Raw genomic sequence first — 18,391 nt, 5'->3', positions numbered from 1 at the left:
TATCTGTGTATATGCATATATAAAGATTCCTAATTTATATATATCCTGTACAGAATTCAATGGCTCAAAGGACTTTAGAGTCTCCTGATTCCTAAAAAGAGGTGAATTCTAGCAGCTGTGAGTATACTAGTTATAGAGTATTTTATAAGTACTTCAGCCAATGTATTCACAGATTGATTGGTTTGGTATGAGCCTTACATTTTACTGAGGTTAATTTCTAGCCCAAACTATGGAGATGGTTCCATTATATTCAGGATCTACTGCACTTCTTTTTATTAAATAAGATACCGTCAATGTCATAATATTCTGTGGCTGATCAGAGTCGTGTATCTTCCTTCAAGACTTAACACAGAAATGTTATGGCAGTTACAGAATGAGTCAATGCACTTTTGAGGTCATAATATGAATATGTATTCAATCTCTTTTTGGTTTTCATTTGGTTCCTGGTTCATTGCATTCATATTCACCAGCATAAGAAATGCAGCATTAGCTCACTCAGTTACTCTGTAGCCCTCCTGACACTGATGATGTCAAGAACTGTGAGCTCAGTAAGGACAACCTTGGTTAATTCTCTGACTGCTATGTTTTTCACATTCAGGGATTCTGCCCACAGCCCAAATTTCCATGCACTTGGACCATAATAAAATGTATTAATTGTCCGTTTTCTTTGTTCATATGTTTGCAAAATTTAGGGTTCTAAGCACAGCTTCTCAATTTCTCTCATTAGCTGTATTTCTTCATCTTTGCCTTGTCCAACACTCTGAGCATGATATTGTCTCTGGGGATGGTTATTTTTATGCCTTTTTTCTTTCCTCTGGTTTTAGAAAACCCAATACTTAGGCTACCTGAAAGGGGCCTGTTTTTTGCCATCGATGGATGAATGATCTTAGGCCACTGTTAGATTCAAGATTTCATACTTACACTTTTTAATTTGAGACCTTTATGTCAATTTTTAAAATCCATTTTTGCCAGTATCTTGCTTATGACACCATGTCAATGAGACCCACAGATAACTGTGTGGAGACTGAACATCAAAAACGTTCTAACACAGAGAAGTTATTTAAATGCATCGTTATATGAGCAATAATTTCAAAGGAATCATATTTCAATAAATAATAAAAATAATATTGACTAACAGATGCTTAGTGAGTGAAATTCTAGTGTCTCTCCTAGTCACCTCAAAAGAAAACCCTTATAATCTACTCATACCATTCAGCAGTTCTACCATGATCAATTACTTCATATGGCTGCACACACTGCTTTGTTGAGTCACATTACTCAGCTCTAACTTCTTAATTCTAAGCCTTTTATTGCTTCATCATCAGTACCATATTGCTGTTTATGTGTAAGTTATATAGCAATTTCCATTGCTAATAGCTGCTAGGTTGAAACTGTGAAAGATTACATCTCTGTTCAGTCATTCGTTTACTGAGATTAGGACAGGGCACAGGTATTGTGCCCATCACAGCATGTATACATTCAGATTTGATTTTCTGCTCTAGATAGGCAAAATGTTAATAGAGGTTGTTTTTTGAGTATTAGATAAAGTCACTTTCTTCCTTTTAAAAAAAAAAGGAATAAAAGGTATTAATGGCATTTTCATTCAATAAATATGTAATGAGTGCCTTCCAAGTACCAGGCACTATGCTAGAGGCAGAAGTAGAGGAGTGAGGGGGCAGTTAAGTTATGGATCAGATATCCAGTCTTAAACTTTATGAACTTTAGTTTAGCTGGAAAGAAGCAAACATATTAGTTACAGTGATAAATGGTGATTGCAAAATCTTGGCTTCCTGCTACCAGGAGCACATCTGTAGCCACAACTTCCTGTCTCCCTTGAAAATACTAATCTCACATAAATATAGCTCACATTTTCAAGACATATAAAGATAGAAGAACATATCTGAGATAATACTGAAGGAAAACCAGAATGACATAAGACATCAGGAGACTGTGTTCCACAGCATTTTCTCTCTGTTAATCTCATTCAGCCTTGTTTATTTTTTATTTCTAAAATGTTAAAACATGGCCTTAGCTGGTTTATCTCAGTGGATAGAGTGTTGGCTTGTGGACCAAAAGATCCTGGGTTCGATTCCAGTCAAGGGCATGTACCTTGGTTGAAGGCTCCTCCCCCGGGCCCTGGTTAGGGTGTGTGCAGGAGGCAACCAATTGATGTGATTTTCTCACATCGATGTTTTTCTCTGTCGTTTCCTCTCTTTTCCACTTTTCCTAAAAACCAATGGAAAAATATCCTTGGGTGAGAATTAACAAAAAAACAAAATTTAAAAATTTTAAAAATTAAATGTTAAAATGTGATCTTAATTTTTTGAAATTTTCATTTCTGAAAAAATTTGTGGCTATGGAAACATAAAGAGATGAAATAGTAATAAACTGGATTCAGATATTATATTAGTATTCTAGTGCTGCCATTTACAAATTACTACAGTAATTTGAACTTTAAACAGTACAAATATATTGTCTTACACTTCCGTAAGTCCAACACAGGTCCCCCTTGGGCTAAAATCACGCTGTTAGCAGAGCTGCATTCTCTTCTATAGGCTTTAGAGGAGATTTCAGAGATAAAGAGAGAGAGAAAGAGAGAGTGAGGAAGAGAGAGAGAGGGAAGGAGAGAAAGAAACATCAATGATGAGAGAAAATTATTGATTGGCTGCCTCCTGCATGCCCCTCACTGGTGATTAAGCCCGCAGCCCAGGCATGTGCTCTGACTAGGAATCGAACTTTGAACACCTGGTTTATAGGTTGATGCTCAGCCACTGACCACGCCTGCCATATTTAATCATAAACTTAAAATGTAATTTATCTGTTACTACTAGAATTCAAATAAGTCAAATTAGTAAATATTTACTGAAGCTCTACTACAAGACAAAGAAGCTTACTAGATAGTTGATTTAAATGAATAACTGTATTACGTTTCACATTTAAAATCTATGATTATGTATAAGTGCTGCAAGTCTTATTCATAATAAAATACACTATCAAACTCTATAATAACCTTCATTCTACAAGATGAATGGAGAAAGCATAGTGTAAGTTGACCATAAAAAACAATTTAGTTGAACTTGACACATAGTTGTCGTAATTCTGAGGCTGAATGGACACCATACGCAAGGTCAATTTGAGTAAGAAAACCATGGATGAATGACGTGAATTTTCTTTGTTTCTGGATCCTAATGACTGGCAGAAAGAAGTCATCATGAGGCCCTGCTTTTTACATAGAATGCAAAGAAAGCAGAAGAGCACATTTCTTTTGTCTTCTTTCACCCACCAAGACCCATTTTTAAGTATAGTTCCACATCTTGTAGATATTTTGGTCAGAAATAAAATGTCAATGAGAAATGAAGTCTACCATTCCATAAGCAGTATGGCCACTAAATGATCTTCCATATGCTTTCTAATTTCATAGTAAGTCTACTCTGGTCCGGAAAAGGAAAAACTTGGGTGCAAGGCCACTATACCAGGGAAGCTCACCAGGCTGTGGCCACTATAACTTTCAGGCTCCTAAGGTCTCTCATTGGAAATAATCCATTAAACATTTTCAACTCAATACTTATAAGACTGTCAACTAAGAATTGGATATCTGGAAGCAGATGAGAAAATTGGAGCTGATTTTTTTTTTTAAAAAAAAATTTTATTGATTTTAGAGAGAGAGAGGAAGGGAGAGGAATAGGGAGATAGAAACATCCATGAGAGACAAATATCTGTTGGCTGCCTCCTGCATGCTCCCCACTGCGGATTGAGTCCACAACCCTGGCATGTTTCCTAACAGGGAATCCAACTGGTAAGATCTTGGTTCATGGGTCTATGCTCAACCACTGAGTAACACCAGCTGATTTTTCTTAATATTAAAACTGCTTTACAATGTTGTTCCAGGATATGAAAATAAATAAGTCGGAATATTAAATTGTGAAGCATTGCTTTTGGGGGGCTTTAATTTTTCCATCTGATCAGCAAATCAATTGTCCTCAGACTGGAAGTTTGACCCTAAAAACAGTAGTTAGTTAATTGGAGAACTATCTTGAATATAATTGATGAGGTCTATGAATAAGTACAGATAAACCTTATCCTTTATTGTGAAGCTGATTTCTAACACACTCTATCTTTTTTGAAGAAAGACTTTTAAAATACAAAATATACTTTAAGAAGAATTTAAAAATGCAGTTTTAAACTGCCTAATTACAGAATTATTTTAAATGGAATATTTTATAGTTCTATTTCAAATATATATATATATATATATATATATATATATATATATATATTAACACCTTTGGAATTTAGCTTTCCATTGTTATTTTAAAAGACAGTTTGGGAGAATCTTTAAGCAGAAAATAAGTATACTATTTAGGCATGACAAAAATACTATATTAGGAAAAGTGCTTTGAAATGTGAAAAATTGCAAAAGCTGAAAAGACTTTAGCAAACAAAAGAGACATGAAAAAGAAAAGTTAAAATGATATATTTATAATTCAGAGATGCACTTTAGAAAACTATTCACAACTTCAACTGACTTGATATTTTGGAACCCAAGCTTTTAACACTTCAGTAAAAAGCAGTCAATTTTCAATCTAAAAATATAGTCATTTTGTTTGAATATCTTCAAAATTCTAACTCTTGACTTTCATACATATATAAATTATACATTTATTGTGATTTCTTATGATATTTCAGAATAGTACTTTAGCCTGGGACATATGAATAATATTACTCTGCATAATAAAATATGTCAATGATCCTGCATTACTTAATGCAGAGATTTTCTATACTAACTGTACTCAAACTGGGGAGGTGGGGTATGTGTGGCTTAATTCTACACTGGTTCTGGACCTTTGTCACTGGAATCATTCCCCACACTTCTGTTCTGTTGGTTTCTACATTCCTCCCACTGCCACTGCCTAGAAAGCATTTCCTTGGCTCCAAAGTCAGCTGCCTCCTGGCAGTGTCTAGTCTGTGGGATGCACTGGCTGGATCTCCTGGCATGGGCAGATACTATTACAAAGACTACATCATTTTTTAGTTTCAGATCCCACAGAACAGATTTATCTGGCTGTAAATTCTCCTTATAGTGTTGGCAACTTGGTGCCAGCAATACCACCTTCTCTCCTTTTCCTTAACCCTTGTCCTAGAGCTGGTTATAGCTTCCAGGTGCCCCACCATCCCCTCTTTGATTCTCATTTATTCATCACCTGTGCACCAAATCCCTTCACCATGTTCACTCTGTTATTGCATGAAATTTGCCTTTGATGGATCCAAGATTCTCACATGTTCTGTAACAAGAACTGCTCCTTGTTTATACACTTAAATGCTGGATTTTTAAAACTCCTCTGGATAAAGGGTTATGAATTCACATAAAAGTTTTTAAACTCTCAGTCTAGGTGCAAAATCTAAATTCCTGGAGCACACAACATCTAGTCTCTATTCATAACCTGAGTTGCCATTCTTATTCCTAGTTTTTGCCCAAAGTGAACTCCAGGTGATACTGTTGTAACTAGCATCCTACATAAAAAAGGCTAATATGCAAATTGTTCCCTTGACTGGGAGTTCAACGGGGAGTTCAACCAGGGGGCAGGGCTGGCCGGCCAACCACCCACGGCCCCTACCCCCAGCTGGCCAGGCCCAATCAGTCCGTGCACAAATTCATGCACTGGGCCCCTAGTTTGTGCACTTGTGGGGTCCCTCAGCCCAGCCTGTACCCTCTCACAGTCAGGGAGCCCTCAGGAGATGTCCTAAGCTGCAGTCTGGCCTCGCTGTATGGGAGGCAACCAGAGGACTGATCAGGAGAGGCGCCGGCGGCGAGCAGCCATCCCCATCCCCCACTGCCCTGCTGCTACTGACACCACTGGCGGCCTCCCTCTGCAGGAGGCAACCAGGCAGGACAATCAGGGGATGGTGAAGGTCGGCGAGCAGCTGGCCCCACTGCCCTGATCACTCCTCCACTGCCGCTGGTTGCCGCCATACCCCCATCGCCATCCCCTTCCTCTGCCCACGGGCATGTGCCTTGGCTGGCCTGGTGCCACCTGCTTGCCAGCCCACCCCCTGCCGACCCATCATTCCACCGTTTGGTCAATTTGCATATTATGCTTTTATGATATAGGATAGAAAAGGAGCAAAGGGAAGCCCAAACATTATGGGCAGGTCATTTGAACAGCTTAACCAGGAAGCTGCAATTTCATGTTCCCCAGGGAAACACTGGCCCATTCCCTACAGATAACTGGGGTAAGGACACAACAAAGGGGAGAGAGATGCATGCACAGTAGAATTGGGGTGACAAGGGGAGGTTCCTATCAGTCAAACCTAGGAATAGAGATCATGGGGCAGATTGGGCAGGGCCACTACAAGCCCACAACATTTGGGGATAAATAATCCCCCAAACAAAGGAGTTCACTCTCTTGTGACTGTTGGTTCCTCTTGGCTCTTGACTTTTTTTCATGTGTTTGTGTGGCCCATGGCCATGTGGACCCCATAGACAACAGACTGATGGATTGCAGCTAGACTTATGGACAAATTAAGCTAGCCTGATGCTGGGTTGGACCATGAAAATATGGAGCAGAAATTCTGGACACTGGCTTTGATTTTATCCCCACTGAAGCCAGAGCTACATTTCTTCCTTGGTCCAAAGGAAAACGGGACCTTGGAAATTCCGGGGTGTAATTCCACAGAAATAAAGCTTTCTATAATATCTCATCCTCCTGTGCAAGTTTCAGAAAATCCTTTTTCTCAGGATATTGCAAGAAGCCCACTACTACCAGCAACAGGTGGGATGAGGACCTCTCCCCTTCAATAACACAGGAACTCTAGTCATATACTTTCCCATGATCATGTCCTTGCTGATGCAATTGTCTCTTACTTCCTAAGTATCCACAAGAAATTTTCATTATTTGTGGATTTCATATTTGCAAATTTGCCTACCTGCTGAAATTTATATGTAATCTCAAAATCAATATCGATGGCTGTTGCTTAGCAACATCTCTGGGAGCTCCACAGGCAGAGGGCAAGGAAAGATCCATTTTAAAAAGACCACTTCAGATTGGTAGGTGGCAGGTTTATAAGGAAGGGAACTCTAAGAGATTTATCTTGGGCAGTTATGAGTAGATTTCCACACCTGCCTACTAAACTAAAAGTTTATATAGAGGCTCTCACTGGGTTCAATTACTCACATAGGGGGGTTAACCAGTTTCAGTCACTGTTCCCAGTATAGATGGTCTCATCACCACATTATTATCTCAAGGCTGTATCCTTGGGCTAGCTCAAGGGGGAAGCAAGGAGATCACACATTCCAAGGACAGGGAAGGGAGTATGGGAGTCTCTAATTGCTTTGGTCTAGCTTGAGGACCAAACCAGCAGTCATGTCTTCTTTTTATCTTTTTATTGATTTCAGAGAGAGGACGGGAGAGGGAGAAAGAGAGAGAAACATTAATGATGAGAGAGAATCATTGATCAGCTGCCTCCTGCATGCCCCCTACTGGGGATTGAGCCCGAAACTGAGCATGTGCCCTGATAAGGAATGGAACCATGACCTCCTGGTTCATAGGTCAACACTCAACCACTGAGCAATACCGGCCAGGCAGCAGTTATGTCTTCTTTTTAAAAAAATATATATTTTTATTGATTTCAGAGAGGAAGGAAGAGAGAGAGAGAGATAGAAACATCAATGATGAGAGAGAATCATTCATTGGCTGTCTCCTGCATGCCCCCTACTGGGGATCGAGCCTGCAACCCGGACATGTGCCCTTGACCAGAATCGAACCCAAGACTCTTTAGTCCAGAGGCCGATGCTCTATCCACTGAGCCAAACCAGCTAGGGCCAGTTATGTCTTCTTTTTAAAAAAATATATATTTTATTGATTTTTTACAGAGAGGAAGGGAGAGGGATAGAGAGTTAGAAACATTGATTTGAGAGAAACATTGATCAGCTGCCTCCTACACACCTCCCACTGGGGATGTGCCCACAACCAAGGTACATGCCCTTGACTGGAATCGAACCTGGAACCTTTCAGTCCACAGACCAATGCTCTATCCACTGAGCCAAACCAGTTAGGGCCAGTATGTCTTCTTAATGACCTTTCCACAAAATGGTATTCTCACAGTCATATACAGACAATGGAGGAATGGCAATAAATTACCCTCCGAGTCTTCCAACACCAGTGTTCCTGGCGGAGGTAGAACAAAGGCTCTCCTACTGCAAACACATGTCCTTTCCAGTCTATTTAGTACTACATGTGGTTTTTTTCCAATTTTTGTTTTTTTTCTGTTGGTGATTTCATTGTTTAAATGGCCCCTGAATGTATTGCTGAAGTGCTGTTTTGTGTTTCTAAATGTAGGTTGTGACTTATGTAGAAAATGTGTTAGATAAGCTTTGTTTAGACATGAGTTACATGCGATTGGCCATGAGTTCAATGTTGATGAATCAACAATATATAATATATAAGGTGCCCTTTAAACAGAAATACGCATATACAAGGTATGCATTAATTAATTTACAAGAATATTGTGACCAGATGTTTGAGCTCAGTATTCCTCTAGAAGCACTGGTTTAGTATTCACAAATGTAATGTTCACAATGGCTTAAGGGACATAACTAAATGTGAATGAAGATATTCTACTGTACTCCCCTTTCTAGGAAGCTTCCTCTGCTCGCTCTTCTTTCCGTGTTTTAATTTCCCCAAACCCTTTATCTGAAACTCCTTCACCTCTTCTGACTAAGTCATGATTAAATATGTGGATAAGCAATAGAAATGTCTTAACATAATTTTCACATAGAGCAAATTTCAAGATGGAAAGCAAGTCAAGGAGAGTGGGTTGCTAAAGTTAGTAAGGCAGAAAAGAAAGGATAAGTAGTGTGTCAAACCATGGAACCACAATGGAATATTGAAAACCTATATTTGTAGCCACTAATACGGAAAGCACTAAGCAAATACCAAAAAGGTGGATTCCAAAAAAAGCCTCTAATTGGCATTGCTGTGTGTGACCACCTTTTATGTGTTTACTATAATATTGAAGAAGACTGGCTGTGTTGAAAGTGCCATAAATTAGGCAGACACAAGTCATTCCTTTATGCCTTTGATTATGGTTCTTTATGTCCATATCATATCCTATATACTAGACTAAAAGCTCATGATCTAGTATGATTCACTTTTGTTAATGTCTAACAATTTCCAACACACAATCACTACAAATATTTCTTGAATGAGTACATGCAAGAATAAATCTTGTTCTAGAGACAGACAAGACTCATAGAAAGAAGGCAGAGAGCCCTGGTGGCAGGGGTGGGGGCTGTTAGGGGATGATGAGGGATTGAGCAAAAGAAAAACAAAGAGAAAGAACTCATGGACACAAGCAACAATGTGGTGATTGAAGGGTGTGGGGAGAGGTTTGGATGGAGGTGGAAGAGGGTATGGGAGATAAATAGTGATGGAAAAAAGAATAAATCCTGGTCTGTACTCCATTAGTATAAAAACTGCATTTTTTTTTTTTTACTAGTTAACAATCTGATTATCAAGGAGAACTTTTATTGCTTAAGTTTCAGTTACATGGCTCATGGTATGATTTTTATTTTTTGAGAAACTAGACAAACTCTTTGTGTAATTTAATATAAATCAAGTGTAATGCCATTAGTATGGCTATCAAATAACTTGCAGTTACTGTGTTATCAGTGTTTATATTATTTTCATGCAAAGGTTTAGTAAATATAAAACTTAGTTATTTTTAGTAGATCATGTTTTTCATAGAAACTTGAATTTAATGTTTATGAAATAAACTTCAACTAAAGTGTTTATAAGGACATGATTTTATTTTATTTTATTTATGATTTGATTTTAGAGATCACATTTTCCCTAAAGTGTTTTTGGTTTTAAAGAATATAAAGTACTAGGTATAGTCAAATTTTAGCTCCAAAGGCAATCATTATTAAAAAGGTTATTGCCTTGGTTCTTAGCTTTTGTATATGTCTCATGTAATATAATGCAAGGTATAATTAATCAAAGTCTACTTTTTGTAATTTTCCTCCAAATATTATTAAAAAAAACCCTTTCCTAGATGTTTGGACCAACAAAGCATTTATTAGCTCTCAAACATTTCCTGAGAAAAAAGATGACAAGTTGATTTGAAAAACGAGAATTCTCATAGAGATATATGACATTGACGTAGTAAAATTTTTTCTCATGTATTCTTTACTTTGAATAATTAATTCCTAATTAAAACCTGTTATGTAACTCCATCTGTTAATTTTGGTTCTAACTTTATTATAGAAACTAAATGTTGGAAATTAACAATCTTATAAATCATTATCTTCATATCTACTTACCATTTCCTTGGTCTTAATGATAAGACTTCCCACAATAAAAAATCTATAAGCAATGCTCAAAAAAGCATATGCTAGCATTCTTCTGGTTTCAAAAATGATGATTGGGCCTTTTTTTTCAATTCCAACTTCAATTGGGCCTTTTCCATGAAATTGCTGTGCATAATAGCATTGAAAGAAAGAGCTTGATCAAGGAGATCTTGTGATGTTCATTCACTGAAAAGCAACATTGTGTCTTATTGCTACTTAAATTTGCTGAGGAATGAAATGGATTGTAAGTGATGATCTGGAGAAATTATAGGTCTTAAAATAGTTCTTTCCAATTATAGAATAGCAGGACATGAATTTATTTGGCCTTTCTACAAAAACAAACTATATGTAATTTTACTTCTACCAGCCATACATGTTTTGGCAATTTAAACCATATTCTGCTTCACTATAAAATATTGTCAATTATTTTATTGAATCATAATCCTTAATTCTGGATATGAGTCAATATGATCTAAAGAAAGGCTTATGTTTATTAAACAGCACATATATTATTAAATAAGTTGGAGTAGTTGGTCAAATAATTTGATTTTAGAGATCCAAAAACTCAGACTCAATTATCATTGCCTCTCTCTCTCTCTCTCTCTCTCTCTCTCTCTCTCTCTCTCTCATCCTGAGAAGCTGCAGATTCCACTATAAATCAATAAAAATGTAAGATGTTAATTCTACACGGGCATCAGGTGAATATAATTATTATTGATATTCTCTCTAATAAACAAATTTATTTCTAGCCATATTGATAAAATTTCTATTTCCTACCTATAACTATAAAGACCATATCTGAATCCTTGGTAAATTTATCATAATAATGCCATTCTTTGAGTCCTGTCAACTTCTATAAATCTTAGCATAACTACATGATTCTCTGTCAAACATTAATGACAAAAATATTATCTAATAGTAAATTATAGAAATTCTTTCTTAATGTATTAAAAATTTTATAGTTAGTTTTCTTACATTAAAATGAGAAAACCGCTCTTAGTTTTAACCATATGGTTTTTTGTTATTAGATACCCTGATCTTCAAATTTGGCAATTTCATATGCTTTAACTTAGCCTCGTTTTGTTTCTCTATTAAGCACACTCAAATTGTTTTGCAATAACCACATTATATATTTTCCTTGCTCCTAAACTTCCCACCTCTCCTCATTTCTCCTTCTATTCAGGACATACCAAAAAGATAATTTTACCCTTGTGGGTGCCTGGGTTTTGTTTAATCACAGCTGAATTCTATCCCTAATTCCACTTTGGTTGCAAATAAATAATTTCTGAAGCTTGATTTTCCCAGCTCCCTTCTGACCTGGTTTGGCTGCTGGCTTTGCCAGTGGAGGGGCTGGTGGGAGAGTGAACAGCAGGAAGGAAGAAGCATAGGCTGTCTTCCACTCCTGTCTCCACGTTTCAGGGTGTCTCTAGAAGCAGCTTCAGCTCCTCCTGCTTCCATTGGGGAGGCTTCCTGTCTCCAGCTTCGTGGTGTGACCTTACCCTGGAATCAGGAAGACCATCTTTTCCAGTGACCTTCCCATATGGGGGTAATAATGAGGCCCTGCTGTCCCTAATCTCTGAATCTGAGAATTCCTATCTGGGTGCTCTGCTCTGTGTAACCAATTCCCTGCAAGGGTTTTTATTGCAAACCCTTGAAGTGACTTTTCTTTTCTTTACTAAGTCCTGACTGACACAATACCTAAAATTGTACAACCTTCTAGATTTGAGTCTTGTTTTATTCACATCTCCAAATCTACAAAGTAATTGAGCCTGAATTCATCTACTTTTCTCTTATTATACTAATAATGGCAGACTCTTCCACATACCCTTTGTATCCTATCTCGTCTGCTTTTGTCAATTACTTATTTCTTCAGTCTTATTTTTTTTTAATATATTTTTTTTTATTAAGATATTACATATGTGTCCTTGTCCCCACGTTACCCTCTACCCCCCACCCCCCCCCACCCCCGCTCATGCCCTCACCCCCCCGTTGTCCATGTCCATTGGTTAGGCCTATATGCTTGCATATAGGTCCTTTGGTTGATCTTTCCCCCTTACCCCCACCCTCCCCTACCTTCCCTCCAAGTCCCGACAGTGCAATCAATGCCTCTCCGTCTCTGGATCAGTCCTTGTTCATCAGCTTATGTTGTTCATTATATTCCACAAATGAGTGAGATCCTGTGGTATTTATCCGCTCTCCAGTTCCATCCATGCTGTGGCAAATGGTAAGAGTTCCTTTTTCTTCTTCCTCTTCTTAAAGAATACCTTTCAGCATTTCATATAATGCTGGTTTGGTGGTGATGAACTCCTTTAGCTTTTTCTTATCCATGAAGCTCTTTATCTGACCTTCTATTCTGAATGATAGCTTTGCTGGATAAAGTAATCTTGGTTGCAGGTTCTTGCTATTCATCACTTTGAATATTTCTTGCCAGTCTCTTCTGGCCTGCATGGTTTCTGTTGAGAAATCAGCTGACAGTCGTATGGGTACTCCCTTGTAGGTAACTGACTGTCTTTCTCTTGCTGCTTTTAAGATTCTCTCTTTATCTTTTGCTCTTGGCATTTTAATTATGATGTGTCTTGGTGTGGTCCTCCTTGGATTCCTTTTGTTTGGGGTTCTCTGCGCTTCCTGGACTTGTAAGTCCATTTCTTTCACCAGGTAGGGGAAGTTTTCTGTCATTATTTCTTCAAAAAGGTTTTCAATATCTTGCCCTCTCTCTCCTTCTGGTACCCCTATAATTCTGATGTTGGTACGCTTGAAGTTGTCCCAGAGGTTCCTTACACTATCTTCATATTTTTGGAATCTCTTTTCTTTTTTCTTTTTTGGTTGGGTATTTTTTGTTTCTTTGTATTTCAAATCTTTGACTTGATTCTTGGGATCCTCTTTTCTGCTGCTGGATCTCTGTAAATTATTCTTTATTTCAGTCAGTGTATGCTTAATTTCTAGTTGGTCCTTTTTCATGTCCTCCATGGTCTCCCTATACTTATTGAGGGATTCATTAAATTTATCAGCGGTTTCCATAAAATTCTTGAAAAACCTTATAACCGTGGCCTTAAACTCTATATCCAATCGTTTGCTTTCCTCCATTTCTGCCATTTGTGACCTGTTTCTTTGTCTCCGCATTTTGGCAGCTTCCCTGTGTTGATAGAGTGGCCCTGTGCGCCAGGTGTCCTGTAGGGCCCAGTAGCTCAGCCTCCCCAGTTACCTGGGGTGGACACTCTTGGTGCACTCTTGGTGCCTTGGTTGTTGTAGAATCACTGGGAGGAATTGACCTCCAGGCCAATTGGCTGTGAGAATCAGCTGTGTCTAAAGTGGGAGAACTTCTGTGCTGAAGACACCCTTGTGGGGCAAGACTTGCTTCAGTGGGGCTTTGGTGCTCACTGAGTCTGCTCCCTGAGTGCGTCCCTTATGGATCTGAGGAGTTGCAGTCTGGATGAACCCCCTCTGACCACTGGGTACAGTGGCTCCTGGATCTAAGGAGGTGCTAATTCAGCCTCTGCCTGAGGCCACACAGCAGGAGCCACGAAGAGGCTCAGCTGTGAAGCAATGCAAGCCGCTGCGGGGCCTTGGGCCTTCTCTTGGAAGTTCCAGGTCTGCCTGGTTCGGCTGCAGTTAGGTACATTCACATGCAAAAGCCTCTGCCGCAGCCTGGGTGGGGCGGGGTCTCAGGGAGTCAGAGGGCGGAGAAAGCGGCCATGGCCGATTCTCCGCCCGGAGTGGCGCGTCTCAGTGTTCCGGTAACGGCTGCAAGCACCTCTGAGGGAAAGCCGCCCTCACGTTCGCTCGCTGCCGGACAGACCAGCTTCTCCCCGTATGAGACCTGGGTCCCCAGAGACTTCCCGGAACCGGAGTTCAGAGCCGTCAGGAGTTTGTGATTCAAAAAGACAGCCGCGTCCTCAGGCGCCACCCCCTTTCCTCGCGCGCGCGCGCCGCCGTACCTCTGCACTTCACCTCCGCAGCGCCTCTGGCTCTCAGCGTGCTTTTCTTTCCTTCTAGTTGTAGAATTTACACTCAGCCAGCCTTTCTGTTGTTCTGGATGATGTTTGCTCGGTCCTTTGCGGTAATTTTCAATTGTTGTGTGAGGCAATAATTTCCCGGTGTTTACCTATGCCGCCATCTTAGTTGCTCTCCCAGTCTTATTTTTTAATTATGTAAACAGCACATAAATACAATCAAATTCTACCAGAATCGTTCTTTGAAAAGTACTCCCTTGGCTCTGAATTCTGTGCAGTGAGTGCGTCAGTTTCTCCGCTGTCTTTCTTGGCAAATCTAACGAAAATGTTGCACTTCCTCACCTTCCAGTTGATTTCACTCTACCTGAAATCTGTTGTCAATTTGGATCAACGTTTAAATGATAAAACCCACCAAACTTTTTTCTGTCCTCATTTCAACTGTCTGCACAGTAGCTTTTGATAAATAGCTAGTCTCGTTTTCCTAAAAGCTTTGGTCTCCCCCAGAATTAAAATTCCACACAATGCTGGATTTCTTGTTTATTTCTTTGCTTGCTGTTTTTATTATCTGTTTCATTTGCTGGCTGTGTCTCCTCAACTTGGCCTGGCACCACCCACTCACCTGCTCCACCATCCCGCTGTGGTCCTGCTCTCAAGGAGGCCAATTCGGGGCTGGCAGCACCTCCACTGCCGCCTGATGCCATCATAGCTTCGCCTATGCCCTCCATGTTCCACGCCGCCCCCTGGTGGTCAGCGCACATCATAGTGAGCAGTCAAACTCCCAGTTTCCTGGTTGAACTCTCTGTCAAATGACCACCAGATGGGACAATTTGCATATTTATTATGTAGGATATGCATTACCTATGGACACAAACAATAAGGTCGTGAAAACCTGGGGTGGGGCAGCTACTGGCTGGAGGAGGGCAATGAGGGGAAAAGAGGGGGACATCTGTAATACTGTCAGTGTTAAAGATTTTTTTTTAAAAATCATCTTTATAGTGATGGCTCCACATGTTTAACTTAGTTAATTAAGCCCACTTTTCTGACATTCATATCCAATTCCTATTTGAAATTTCAACTAGGATGTCTCAAGGGCAATTTTTGTTTAACCTGTAGCAATTTAAATGTCAATTCCTCCAGTCTTACCCTGTCTTACTTATTTCATGAATAAGATCAATACAAACCTAGCAGCCATTACCAAACTTATAGGAGACATATTTAAGAGCTTTATAATTCTAATCTATTAGCATGATAAATAACATTAATAAATGAAAGTGATGTTCTATTTACCTTGCTCATTCCAAACATTACTTAATTATAATAACCCACATATGAGGCCCAAAGCCCGTAAAGTATAGAAATAGAATTTAAAACTAGATACTCTGGCTCTAGAGTCTGTGCTCTTAATAACCATTATTAATCGTCCCATTGCTTCTACCTGCAAAGCACTCCCCCCTGCCCCCCCCCCTTTTTTTTTCATGGCTAGGGAACAAAACTACGCTAAGATTTTTAAAAAGGAAGAAGCCAAAATGCATGAGTTATTAGGGGCTGGGATGGCATCAGAGTATTCCAAGATGGATGAGCTCAGGCTACACCAAGCATGTCGAACTCACGGCCCGTGGGCCGCATGTGGCCCACAATGAATATTTTTGCAGCCCGGCCAATATAACGGTATGCAAGAAACGTTTTAATAAAAATTTCATAACTTAAGTTTTACAATATCCTGTTATACATAATTATTAATAACGAACTACAATGTTCGCTAATGACTGATTACTGTAATCATGTTGCATTTATTTCCCTTATGCGCCTTACCTGCAGGCGCACCATTTCTCTCCACTAATACTAGCAGCGAATATTTTAGCAGCCGATTGCCACATCATTAGTCTTGTACTGACTTGTTTGGTGTGTGTAACAGAAAATATTTCTTTTTCAGAGAATTAGAAAAATAGGTTTATTTGCATTACACTTATTAATTTGTGCAGTTATTCAGTGTCTGGTAAGTTAATGTTCAAGAAAAAATATTAATTTTTATTAAAATGTTCTATTATTTTATGTTAACAATTACTCATTTATTTCAGTCCTTTGTATTAGCATGTCTCTATTGAAATAAACCTATGTTTCTATGAAAATTAAAGCTTTTGTTTTTTTGTGGCCCACATAACCTTAAACCTTATTTATTTGGCCCATGTTAGCCTTTGAGTTTGGGCTTGGGCTACAGAATTCAGGGGCATGTTTAGAGTTATTATTAAGATGTTTCGGCCCTGGCCGGTTTGGCTCAGTGGATGGAGCGTCGGCCTGCGGACTGAAGGGTCCCGGGTTCGATTCCAGTTGGGGGCATGTACCTTGGTTGCAGGCACATCCCCAGTGGGAGGTGTGCAGGAGGCAGCTGATTGATGTTTCTCTCTCATCGATGTTTCTGGCTCTCTGTTCCTCTCCTTTCCTCTCTGTAAGAGGATCAATAAAATATATATTTGAAAAAAAAAAAAGATGTTTCGGTTCAGCCAGTTGAAAAATGTAGGTTTCACAAGATGAAAGTTCACCACTAATTCCTCTAGCAAGCCTAGTAATGGTTAGGCAGGAAGTAAGCAAGCAGAATGTCTCTTTTAGTCCATTATGAAATCCATATGCAGACAAAAATTCCCATAATTTATAGCCTTATTTTATAAGAACCAGAGAGGTTAAAGGAGACATTTATATGGTTAAGTTAATTTGCAAGTAATTTAGAACTTAGACCTAGGTCTCTGTGGGAGTACAGGTCCTTCTCTGCTAGGGGATGTATCCCCATAGTTGCTGGGTATTAGAGAAGATATGAGCAGTCATAGGCGTATAGGAGAGACTTTATTGCAGACCAAGTAGCCATTGCTAACAAGGAGCTATTAGACAAAGGAGTTCTTCAAAGTAGCCCCATAAAGCAGCCACACACGGGCTGTCAGTAACATATCTTTTTACCAATTCAGACAAAAGAGGCTTCTTGCCAAATTGTGACATCAGTGTTTGGGTTATAGAAAGGTACGCCTGCACAGTGCATACAGTACAATCACTGTGTCCTTGCTTTTGCACCTGCATATGGCAAATTGACCTTGAACATCCAGTGTACTCTGATTAGGGTTTCCACCATCTCTCATTCATAACCAGGTGAATAGGAACCATTCCCCTGGTTCCTATTCAAGTTCTCATAACAAGCCAATGAATAAGCAGTTAGGTTTTAGAGTAACAGAAGATACCTAAAAAAAGCAATGCCAGGTATCAAGAAACAATGGAATTGATATCTGGTAATCATTTTACCAGAGAGGAATTTTAAAAGCTGAACTTCAGTTCTGATAGATTTTGAAAAATACTGTTTAAAAATGAGTTTACATAACATGGGGGAAAAGAAGAAGGAAGTAGTGACAGGTTTAACTGTGGTATTTTTAAAAATTCTATCTTTATGTCTTATTTAGCTGATATATTTTCAGCTTAGATACTGATGAGCTACCAAAGATACTTCTCAAATGATAAAATATATATAATATGTGGTCACGGCTCATTTATATATGATTTAAGTATATCATGAAATATAAACAACAAATAGAACTACAATAGAACTATCAGTCATACTAGAACCTAATTACAAAATTGAATTTAAACAGAAAACTTAAGTATCTTAGTGCATAGAACGCATTTTGTAACCAGTTACATTTTAGCAAAAGAGACATACATTCTCAAAGTTTAATTTTTACATTGGCATATATTGTGAATGTTAAAAGAATAAGGTCATGGCACCAGAATTAGACGCAGAGGTCATGTTCAAAAAATGGGTTGTTGGGATTAGAGCTATCATAGATGTGTAGAGTACAATTTAATGAATGTTTTTATTATCATTACCACACTTCCTGAAAAACAACAAGGAGCATGCTGGTGCAGGACAAAAGTTCTTTATTAAACTCTTGGGCCAAGACAGAAATAGACAAATGTTGCATGGTATCACTTATATATGGAATCTAAAAACAAACAAACAAACAAAAAAAATTCATTTCATAGTAATAGATAATAGAATGGTGGTTGTTAGGGGCTCATGGGAGAAGCAAATGCAGAGATGTAGGTCAAAACATACAAA

The sequence above is a fragment of the Myotis myotis genome, unplaced genomic scaffold (assembly GCF_014108235.1).
Source record: "Myotis myotis isolate mMyoMyo1 unplaced genomic scaffold, mMyoMyo1.p scaffold_m19_p_2, whole genome shotgun sequence".
NCBI classification, from domain to species: Eukaryota; Metazoa; Chordata; class Mammalia; order Chiroptera; family Vespertilionidae; genus Myotis; species Myotis myotis.
This window is presented reverse-complemented; position numbering follows the sequence as displayed.